General features: G+C 42.4%; 1 long non-coding RNA gene across 2 annotated transcripts in view; it reads left to right on the top strand.

Moving 5' to 3' along the window:
• The window catches only part of LOC133152238 (uncharacterized), a 33,278-nt gene extending 26,282 nt beyond the window's left edge, over positions 1 to 6,996 (top strand). For both annotated transcript variants that reach the window (XR_009714094.1, XR_009714095.1), the window contains exons 2-3: positions 5,207 to 5,274; positions 5,402 to 6,996. This is a non-coding gene — a long non-coding RNA (uncharacterized LOC133152238). The remainder of the gene's footprint in view (positions 1 to 5,206; positions 5,275 to 5,401) is intronic.
• Positions 6,997 to 12,120: the final 5,124 nt, after the last annotated feature.

The following is a 12,120-nucleotide window of genomic DNA, read 5'->3' as shown; positions in this document are numbered from 1 at the left end:
CATCGCAATACCTCCTCTCGCTGTGTTCCTGCTCTGCTGTCACTGTTGCCTTTGGCTAATTGGCAAACTGTGTTTTACTAACGTGGGTACATGTGTTAAGTGGGGATCAATTGTTTGTTTAAAGGGTGCTTCTATTAGACGGCGAGGCTATAATTACTGATGAGGCCTGTTCCTAATACACCAGTTGGGTGGGGGTTGAACATGCATTCCAATCAATGCCAAATCTCAAAGACAAATTGCCTCAGTTTGTTTTAGGGGGAATTAAATTTATGTTAAATCTCAATGGAAGGGTGGAGGCTGAGCAGCTAGTGAAGTTTATCCTTAGTGTCCTACTGTGCATCCTTGGTTGCTTGCCTCAAGCCAAAAACTCTCGTCTCCATAATGAACTCGCACCGGGTGCGGATAAAAGCTTCTATCATATCTGATTATTCCCATTGCTCTTTACTGGCGTCTTTGTACAGATCACAGAAACACCTCATATCTACTACGGGACCAAGATCTTACACTTGCCATCTCGGATACGCAAGCCATGCCAAGAAATTGCTGTTCACTAGACACGTTCTGCACACACTCCACCTTCCTGTGTTCTTCGACGCAACAATACAAGTGTAGAATTACCATGATGGATTCTTCTGAGAACCTGAATGTGGAGGTATCAAAGAGAGATGTGATATCCGGACCAATCTGCTACAGAGATTTGCTAGTTGCAGAGCGTTCTTCTAAGTTTTGAGTGGGTACAGTCCATTCAAATTCATCTTTTGTTGACATGACGACAGCGTTTTAGACCATTAAAATACAAGTTTGAAAATAAGTCTGAAACCGTTATTGTCTCTTTCTTAACTCTGGAAATTATAGTTTGTGAAAAAAAGAGGACGTGCATGTCGGTTGAGTAACACTCGGGACATGGTGAAGTACGTCGCAACGAAAACAATTATGGTGGACCACAATACCAAAGTAGAGTTTTTGATAGCAAGGTTGCATTACGCTGCTACTGCTGACAGCACAGACGGATTACACACGTACATCAAATTCTAGGTATTCCAAAGACAGTATTGTCAAGGACTTTATTTACATGCTCATTGTGTTTCTTTGCCATCATCAACTGTTTCCATGGCTTGAAACAAACAGAATTCTCAGATTTTCTATTCATTTCTTAATGTAAACCATTTGAGTGAACTACGGAACAGGCAACATGAGTTAAGGTTAGTTCATGCAATGGCTGTCGGCTAATTTCTTACCCTGAAGTCAAACTCCAGTATTTACCCACGGACATATTTTCGTGTGAGTGTGTCAGTGTGGATTTGTGTGTCAGCCCATGTCCAATCGCCTCAAGCCAGTCGGCAGCCTATTGACAGCCCCGCTTGAGGGTGTATCACTATGACCGTGCCATGTAATTGATCAGACTTCCGGAGAGATTTAGGAATATCACTGATTGTCACAGAAAGGCGCTTAGCTGTTGTGAATGATCCCGGTCATTATCGCTATGAAGGCACAATAAGTCATTTTCTGGTCTGTTATGTAGTGGACACTTTATTTCCATGCTGCCTCCAGTGGATATAATCCATTTAGAAAATGGACAGTTGGCAGTATGTGGAGATTTCTGCCGAATTGAGGGGATTGCAAATGCTTGACAGTAGGAATCCTTTTGAAGGATACGTTCTCTTAGAAAGAGGTCTGCGTGAACAAGAAACCCGGATTAATTGAATATTCCAAACAAAATACTATTTTCTCAGAAGGCTGTCAAACACGAACAGCTGCGGGCGCATGCAAATATTTGTGGGATTTGAGTGATCTTTATTAATAACTCGTGTCAGATCAAAGTCTGTGTGATTCTCGACGAGAGCAGGTACGATTCCTAAAAAAAGAGACACGTGAATACAGATAAGACTAATGTGATGGTGTCAAAATAAAACATGCAAAGTAGTGCAAACAAATTCTCTGATATTTGCTGGCGGTATTCAGGCAACAATGCGCTTCAGGCAAGTGAAGGAATAAAACAAACGTTACACCCAGCCCAAGGCTACACAATTCAAATTATGTTACCCGACTGACTCACCATTTCTGAGTCTTCTAAGATTCATAGAGAAACTTTTTTTTATTCCCGCTGAACTTTTTTTCCTCTGAGACATTTTCACAGTTAAACCAAGAACCTTACAGATTTAGGATTTTACGTTTGCTCAAGAGGAGTCGTTTATTTTTACCAAGTCTAATTTCAGCCCGTGTCCTTCAAAATTGAAGTAATTTGCTTTTTTCAAAACAACAACCCTAACCAACAGGCTAATCAGCTAACCATGCTAACAGCGGTCAACATGTCACCAAAGCAAGCTAATAAAAGCTCTCTCTCACTACATTTCAATGGAGTTGGCTGAAAGGTGGTAATAACGTAATGATTCACACAAATGAATGTGAATTGGTGAGGGAAACGGCTCCCACAACTATTTATTTAAAAGAAAGCGGCGGGCAGAGGGGGCGGATTGTTAGTGAGGGGGGGGGGGGGGGGGGGGGGTTAGGGGCACTGAGCTAGTTTTACTTTCATCACATTACCAATCTAAACAGGGCAGCCATTCTCCGACAGAGCAATAAGTGGCAGAGTGACATTCTAGTGGGGGCCGCCCCTTCTCATCTATTGTTGCGGCTTTGAAGTCCCTTTTCAGGTCATTAAGCTCCATTTCCCATTCACAGAGAGCTTGTGTGGCGGCCGTTTGAGCGCAACAATGGGCCCTAATGACTTAACGCTTCTGTTTTCATTCTCCACCTCTCACCCTAAATGCACCCCGCTCCCACTCCCTCCCCTCTGTCTCTTTACCAACTTGTCCATTGGCTTCCACAATCATCCTCTTCACCTCTTTTAATGACTGGCTCGGACCCCTGCTCGGGCTGCCCACGTTTTTTATGGGCATTGTAATGGGCTGCAGCTGTGGGCTACAATATGAGCTGTGGGCTACAATATGGGTGTAACGTTAACCCAGGCATAGTGGAATGACCTCACAGGGCAAAGTTCAGCATTGCGTTTTGGGCCATGTCTTGGTTCTGTTTAAATTATGTTATGCATATATATATATGTACATGTATCCATCTCATTGTCAGCATCCTCAAAATAAAAACACTCAAGCAAACCCTTATTCCTTGAGATACTCTTTATTGTCCAACTGCCCCAGAACCCCCCCCCCCCCCCCCGATGAACTTTCGAATGGCTTCTGCCCTTTTTTTGTCTCAAAGTTCTCCTTAATTGGTGATCTATTCACAGCTAGTGTGTGGGACAAACCATATAAATTGCGACAGTGTAAAAGGCCTACAACGTATATATTGGGTTTTAGTAGGGAATAAATGGAAACGAACAAGCAGACACATCTAATGTTAAACTGAGATGCCATCAATTTATAATTTTAATATTGCTCAGATGTGTAGACACTCACAGCTCAAACAAGTTTTTTGATTTGATTTTTTGAACAGTTTCTGATGTACGAGGTACACAGTCTGTCATACTATGTTGGAAACAGAGGCACGGGTCCAAGCATTAAATACAATGTGCATAATCTATTCACATCTGACACTTTGTAAAGATTATAATGGTTCAATTTGACATCAAGGTATTGTTGAGTCTAAATAAGAGTTGTGCAGCAGAGCCTGTCAGTGGAACAGACTGTTTATTCTGTTCCCAGTGTGGGAGTGTGTCAAGGCAGTTAGCCCACGCTTGGGCGGGAGGGAAGGGAGGGGGGTGGGGTGGGGGTGGGGATTGTGTGGGGCGGACAAAAGCCAATCGTCAAAATCAAACTGACCCCTGTCACTCGTAGGCTCTCTTCAACTGGCGTAATCTTAATTGAATCAAGCCTCACGGAGCCATGTTGACACTGAAAGATTGCACAACCCTGGCCGGGCCTTGGCAGGGCGAAGTGGAGGGCTAATGGGTAGAAAGGGTTACCCTGTCCAAATCAGCAGCGTGTGCCCCCTGTGTCACGCACATCCATTGCTCACTGTCTCGCCACGATAATGCCACCCGCACCTCACTACAGCCGATCTAATCACTTAGTGTGGACCATCAGCAAAGTGCAGTTCAAGAGGCATCTTGTATGATATGTCAAGTCAACACAATAGAGGAAATGTTTACACTCATATAGTCATAGTATAGGTACAAAAATGCTTGTGAAAGCATCTTTGATTTTTGCTATCGTTCAGGATCTCCCAATACAAGTCCCTATAGTTCATTTTTGGTTGGTCATCCCTCTAAACAAAATCCATGTGGTCACACAACAAGGAACACAAACAGCGACCAAGTCTGTGCTTTTGGTTTAATGGCATGTTTGTTTTCATGGGAAACATTGATGGGCTTAGTCAATCCCTTGGGTCCCATCTATCATGGTGCGCTCATTGTGTTTCTATTGGCACCCAATTGTAACACGTCTGCTGCTTCAGAGTCACTAATAATCACTAATACCCAAAGGGGTTGCCCGTTGATGTGCCTGATAGATAATTTTTTTCTCACGCTGGACATTTAATTGTTCGTCCATACAAACAATGCATTTCTAAAGTCAGTGTTTTGAAGTCGCCTGCTAATTTGCGCTAGGTATGAAATAAAATGCCACGGGAATGCCAGTGACAAGGTCACAGAAGCCGACTGCAAATGTCTTGTGTGTGATGAGAAGTGACAGTTAGGAAAAGCCATAGTCCTGACTTGGCCTGATCTACATATGAATGGCAGGCAGCTTCATGCAGGTGGCATGCGATAAGAGCCTTAATCTAGATGAAAGGCCGCGTCACAGGCCTCCCTTATTAGCTCTGCCGAAGCAAGGCTGCGGGCAGAATGCTAATACCCAGATCTTTGCGTCCAATGTCGTTATTGTTTTTAGCCGATTTTCCAAGGCCGACTCCCCCTTTCGCTATAAGCGAGGCAGTGTAAACAAGGCCGGGGCACCCTGCCAGGTGAATTACATCAAGACAAGAGATGGCCAACTCTCCAAAGGCAACGGCAGTTTGTGGCATCATTTGATCAAGCCTGTTCCTGCCACCATGTAGAGCCTGTGACCGCCACAAGAGAAGGCGGAATATGCCTTGGGGCGAAATGTCTTGCATTATTCATGTTGGTTATTCACATCATTATTGATAACGTGCACCGTTTGGTGATGATTCATACATGAATTATTGCCGTATCTAGCATGTTAGCATAGCTGACAGTCTTATTAATGTAATGATTTTTCCTTAAATTAAGAGGCCGCCTTCGAAAGCATCATCAACTGGGATGACCTTCGATAAAGTGGATTACTGCATGCGGAAAACGTAAGTAGATTCTAGCAAATGTTTTGGTAATGTCCACCTGAGTATCTCGTAGTCCAAATAATTGCGGACACTATTGTATAAAGTTCCTCTTTGAACGTTCTCTCAAACCTTTCCACTCTTTTGATAGATCACAGCCAAGAACACGCAAGGTGGAGCCATGCATCAATGCATAGATAAATAATTTATTTCTCTTGCATGTAATTAGGGTTAATTATTCACAACTCATTCACCATTAGAGGTGTATGTCCTCCTACGGTAGAGTAAATTAATGTGGGCATTTTTTTCAATATATTTGTTGTGACATACAACCGTCACATATATTTTGATACAGTATCCATTCATCCATTATCTGTACCTATTTGAAAATACTAATGACTCGCTATAAGGTTGACCAAGCTGTCAGAAAAATAATCTTCCCATGGGAATCCCTCAAATGGGAATGTACGGCAAACATCAAAAACGTTGTACTAATCTGCTGTTATTAACTGTGGGTAACTGGAGATTCCTGATTAAACAGGGAATTTAGTGCAATGAGGACATTGCATTGGATCCGTAACCAGACCGTACTTGGTGTTGAAACCATACGAGGAAACGCGGTCGTAAATATGAAACAGGTTAAAACCTACGACTGTTAAATCAAACGTTTTTTGAGCATATCAGCTCAGAAAAAAAATATTCAATACACTCTAAACACAAATCTGAGTCAATCACAGGAGAGCAACCAACAGAAATAGCCGACTGGATATGTTTGAGCAAAGTGTAGTTAATGTCTTAAAAGTTTTAACTACCAATAAAACAAAAACAGGTCTAAAACTGATGAGATACCAGCACAAGCGTCACATTTCAATAATGTGCTTAGGGTGTGATGCCCATTCAATAAAGTGTAAATCCACTGTCTTTTGCAAGTTGAATTGCATTGTCTGCACAAGCTGCTGACCTCTAAGTCAAGTCTTTAGTGAGTCAACATGATCATTTTGCTAGCTCCTTTCCACCAGCTGAAACCTTAGCCCCTCTCAGGGCTGAGGTTTTCTGGGATGTTTCCAGTCTAGCCGCCAGCCAGCGGGCTCATACTGGGCCCGCCAGAGCCGAGGCGGCGATCCAGTTACGCTTCAGTATGTTGCATTACAGCCCCCCGCCCCGAAAAAGAGCACATTCGGTTGCGCTAATCAGCGCTAATGCTATTGTCATCGATAAAGTGTGTGAAACACCATTCTGGAGCGATATTCCTCGAGTCATTTAGCCCCATAATTGACTTTTAAAGCAGTCGGGGCCATGGAGCGATACCACAGACCAGGTGGGCTGTGTGGAAATATAGCTATCATTTCTGTTGATGTGATAAAATGGTAAGAGAGAGAGAAAGAAGAAGCTGGCAGCGTCTTTACTCGCTCTTTACTCAGTAAATAATGCAGAAAGCCTCTCTGCTGAGCTCAGAAGGCAGCGTATTGATTTTGTCTTAGATGAGGTCTCTGAAACCTCATTTACTTCTGTTGTCATCATGGCGGAACATCAGTGTCTGACAAGCTGCACTCCACCCCCTCTGCGTCTGGTCTGGAGGCCATCTTGGAAACTGTTGAGGGATGCTAATGTGCCCGAGCATTAGCCCAACGTTCCTCATCCAGTGACGCCGTTGACAGAGTGCTTGCATGATAAGATGCATGGACTGAGATAGCCATGTTGGCGACTGACCATTGTGCTGTTTAAATAAAGCTCTGTGTTCAGGCACTGATCTGACTCTTATTGGGTTTCAGTGTAAACAGATGGGAACACACCAGGTGGACCGGATTTTTCATTCAATGACAATGATCCACAAATTTCATTTCTAATCTTCTACTGGGGATTTTGGTCATGTGATTAGAAAGGGAGGTGGAATTAGGTACTCGTAAATATCTCCAAAAACGGGCTAGAAAGACTATCGTGGTATCCAAGTGGATGTGAACTTTAAAAGTCGGCATTGGGACCGGAGGTCTGTAAATAAATAAATCCCAAACGTACTAGTAAAGCTTATGAAGGATTCATACCTTTTGTTTCAGGGAAGTTTTCCTGGGGCGCGTCACATGACCATGCCCCCTTCAAACAAACGAACACAATTACAACTCCTCTCTCAGCCAGAGGCCAAAGATTCCCGTGTATACATAAATGGCGGTTGGGATTCTTTTGATTAAACAAGCTGAAATTATGCACAAAGACGTGATTCTGTGTAATTAAACTAATTAAAGAGCATCATTAATAAAATATCAGGGATGCCAGCTGTTTACGGTGTGCGCTGGGGGCCCAGCGACGCAAGGAGACAGGATGGAGAACGACATTGTGTTTTTTTAATATGTGCTTTTAAGGGTACCCTGTGGTGAGGGGGCTCTCCGGGGACGTGGACCCCGCAGAAAAAAGAGCGGTAATGTCAACAACAAAACTTCAGTGACAACCTATGACTAGTGGAGAAATAAAGTGCCATTTTTCTAACTATACTGTACATATGATTGAATAATTTTGAATATTCCAATAAAAGAACCAATCACTGTTTTTATTTTGCTTTATTTAAATTTTTCATATTAGCTAAATCGTGGATGACACAAAAATGGTAAGAATGTTAAGTTTGAAGATGTTCAACCATTACCATTGCAATGTCAAAGACACAAAGTCCTTTAACACTTTAGATTGGTCAATAATTTGCAAAGATAACTCCCACATTGATCAATAATTTGCAAAAAAAATAACTCCCACATGTATGGACTGTCCAATAATATAGATTTGTGGAAAACAAATACAAAATTGTGATATGGGAGGTTTTGGCCATTGATTTAGTCGTTAAGTCAGATATTTACCAAATTCTCCCCTGCCAAAAAGCAACTTTTTTCGCCCCTCCGAACCACGTGTCAAGTCATGTCACTTGAAATAGCAATGGTCCTTTCATACACTGATCCATGAAGCCTGACCCCCAACATGCTGATAAAGGATCAGCGGATGAAATAGAACCCAATTAATAATGCATTTGTGTCCCACTGTCTGGCCCCAAGGACGGAAGTGCTGGAAAAAAAATAGAGGTCATGCTTCTTCCTCGAGTGATCGGCGATACCTCCGCCGCATGTCTATGAAAAGACATATTTATCTACATCATGTTGTGAAGAAATAGTGGCTTCGTCCACACGCACAAGGAGTGTGTGCACTCTTGAGTGTGACGGATGGTCATGGAGGTGACCTCTCTTAAGAGCGGTCAGCGGCGAGGGCCCGCCGCTGACCTATGGCCACTTAGACACATTAATCACCCGCCTCCCCCTCCTCGCTTTTATCGGCCTTGCTGAAAGCTACTGTCCAGCCTCCCCGCCTGAAAGCCACCCCCCACCATCCTCATCACCCCTCCGCTCGGACCATTCATAAGGCTCTCATCGAGCCCTCGGACCACAGGTATCACTCCATCATTACACATTTCTCAGGGGGGCTGCTCTTATCAGCCCAAAAGGGCTCCAATATGGAAATGGGATCCCTACCACTGATAACGCCGGCGTGGATTATCCCAGGCTTTCCTCCATCAGATAGCCACTCAGGAATGGTTCCAGGCCGGAACATTCCGCCATTGTTTTGTGGACACTACTGATTGAGGATGAGTTAAGGAAAAGTGGCATGACAAAAAATTTAAGAAAAATGCGTGCGCATCATGCGAAAAGTCCGTTTTTTTGTGTGTGTATTGTTTTCCCGCAGACTTTAAATGATGTTTCCTGGGTTCTCACACTTTTCTATAGAAATTCATTCAAATAGCATCTTTACCGTCTCACACACACGCACGTACTGTACATACACACCCCTCAGCATGTGTTCATACTAAAATAGGCCATTCCTAATTAGGACCTCACCCAACCTGAGCTGTTTCTTCAAAGGCAGCCGCTCTCGTACTAATCTGAGGCATCGCTTCATTATGAATTCTTCAAAGTGTCAGCCGGCTGTCGAGTGAGCGGGCTTGTTGAGTGGGCTGTTATTAGCGGGCTTGGTACACGGTACGTATTGTTCCCACACATACGAACCAACGTGATGACCCGTGTTGAGTTGCTCGCCCTCAGGTGTTGACTCGACACGTGCCTTGCAAAGCGGTTTGACGCGGTTGCTAATTACTACACTGACATTACAGACAGACAGATAAATAGACAGATTAGCAAAATAACAATTTTGTGCGTATGTTTTGATGTTTGTTTTTAGTGACTTCCTATTATTGAAAGCAAAGGCACTTTTTTGTCGCTTTTCCCGGTTATGTTTTGAATTAAATGATGTGGTATATGAATTCATTGAGATAGTGGGAGGAGCTACAGGGAGGAGCTATATGCAATTCTGAGTGTTTACATCTGCAATTCCTTATTTCTCTCGGGTTAACAAGAAAGCATACAACAGTATTTATTTATTCATTTACTTTTTGCCAGAATTTACACATTTTCTTTGCAAATATTAGTGTAAATTGTGTTTTTTACACTATTTAAGTGGTCCAACAAAATGCTCTCACTTGTTTTAGCTCATTAAGAATACTTATTTAAGTGGTAGTATTGCAAGCAAAAAGGATACATAACAAAGACAATATTTCCTCCCAAGAAAATAGAGGATACCAATTACTTCTCTCAGAATATTTTTGTGTCACCTTATTTGCTAATGATTATTCTATAAATTTATAATTCTTACTGTAAACTTAGCAAATTGTCAGCACCACAAATGTAACATTTTCATATTTTGCAAACACAATCAATTCTAAGATGCGTCAACCATGGATGTGCCATTTTATTAGACGTAAAAATTGCCCTTATAAAAACTTTATTTAGAAATTCCACCATTGATATCTGCCATGCAAGTTTAAAAATAAGTTAACTATTGCTACATAAGCTCACGACATTTTCCAGACCTGTGCTTATTTGAGACATTATATCAGATATTTTAATGGTCAACACAACGTGCGCTATTCAATCTGACATGTTTCTTTATTTAGCGGTAGTAAAGTCTGACGTCCTAACCTTTTACATAAGTTGACCATGCAGCTATTTGACATCTGCCATGTTCAGACAGCTTAGTATGTGTGGGCGCGTACACATAGACGGCTAAACAGATTTTAATTGCTCCTTTAAATAACTTTTTGTGGTGATACACAAGTATGCAGTGAGCATGCGTGCATGCTTCAAGACATACAATATAGCCACACACAGACATGAATATATCATACATCCGACACACCGGGCTACATTTAGCTGAGCACACGCACACCGATAAAGATGTTAACACGACTAGAATAAAGTCGTAACTCAAGGAGAAAAACATTATAAAATTACATACCTTACCTTCACTCAAATAGACGCCATATCTCTGTCACGCCTCAACTATTATGGTAACAACATTTTTGGAATGTGACGGAGTTATCTGATGGAGAATAGAGTCATTTGTGTTGGAGATTGGACAGACCGTAGGAAATTGAGCTGGCTAAACCCGTCACATAGAGTAAAGATATATATCGAGTTCAAGACCTCTCCCTCATTCATTCTGAATATGCAGCAACATTTATCATAAGTTTTTGTGTATGAAATTTGGAGGCAGCTGCCACCTCCAAATATAAGGTTATCTTTGCTTCTAAAGTATGACATCATCAAAACTTGTGACCACCATCACAGGTTGGATGACGGTCCGTGACGGCGACTGTGGTATTAATTATTATGTCATATTGTATTTGGGTAGTAATGTATAATCTGTATTTGTGCCTACTAAGCAAATATTGATATCCTTGTTAGCAAACCAGCTGGTAAAAGCTGTTTTCTCACGCCACTCGAGCCCCTCACACTTCAAGCGAAGGCCACATGCCGAACCAAGCCTTGTGACTGATCCGCCACGGCATCCTAATCGCTCTGAAATCGGCGATTAATCGGGACTCTCCAGTTACTCCACAGTTAATAAACAGTAGATTAGCGCAAGTACAACCTTTGTTATGCCTGACACACATTCCCACTTGAAAGATTCCCTTTGGGGGTTGTTCATAACGTACTCGTAAATAGACCAGCCATTTGTGAAAAGCCACAAATTTCCAAGAATTACCCAATCGCCACCACGCCCCATCCTTGTGCATATCACAAATGAAATCACACACAGCAGTTTTTTGCTTATTATATCAGGAGACTCCCAGATTGAAATTACCAGGATTTCTGGACTATAAACCACACCTGAATATAAGACGCAACAGCTACAATTCAGTGAAAATCCTGATTTGTTCTTATATAAGCCGCACTGGACTATAACCTGCAGGTGTTTTAATGTTTAATGTCCATATGTAAGAGAATATGCACAAATCATACAATATCATGAAAAATCCATAGATATGCCGCACTGGACTATAAACCACCCTGTTCAAAGCTTGTCCAAAAAAGTACGGTAAAAATACGGTATATGTCGCAAATCAATAAGGAAAACCCAACCACCTCTACCTTCCCGCCTGCACGACCCTTTTCCTAATTGGGAAAATGCTCTTGGTAACATGGCACAGGAGACGCCAGGTTAAAATTTTAATCAAACAATCAAGAATGACAATAGGAAAGGATGTCACACTGAAAGGTTACTTGGGTTACTCCACCAAATGTGTCTGTCACCTCCGTGCCTTTGGGGAGCTCTAATCACTTCACCCTGTAATTACCGGCCCACAAAGGCGTTTCTCTTTAAAGTTCCTGTAAAATAAACCCGATGCCATTGAGACGACGAGACAGGCCCGTTCTTTTAATTAGAGCCATCCATCTTAACCTTGTCTCCCCGAGGTGAAGTGAAGGTAGCCTGGGTCAAGCGCTCAAAAAACGTCCTTGGTCCATTGTCTCCACTTGCCGCTGACTGGAGGACAATGCGGGT

Source organism: Syngnathus typhle, linkage group LG4 (genome assembly GCF_033458585.1).
Source record: "Syngnathus typhle isolate RoL2023-S1 ecotype Sweden linkage group LG4, RoL_Styp_1.0, whole genome shotgun sequence".
NCBI lineage: Eukaryota > Metazoa > Chordata > Actinopteri > Syngnathiformes > Syngnathidae > Syngnathus > Syngnathus typhle.
The sequence above is the reverse complement of the archived record's forward strand: the minus strand, read 5'-3'. Positions and strand labels throughout refer to the sequence as shown.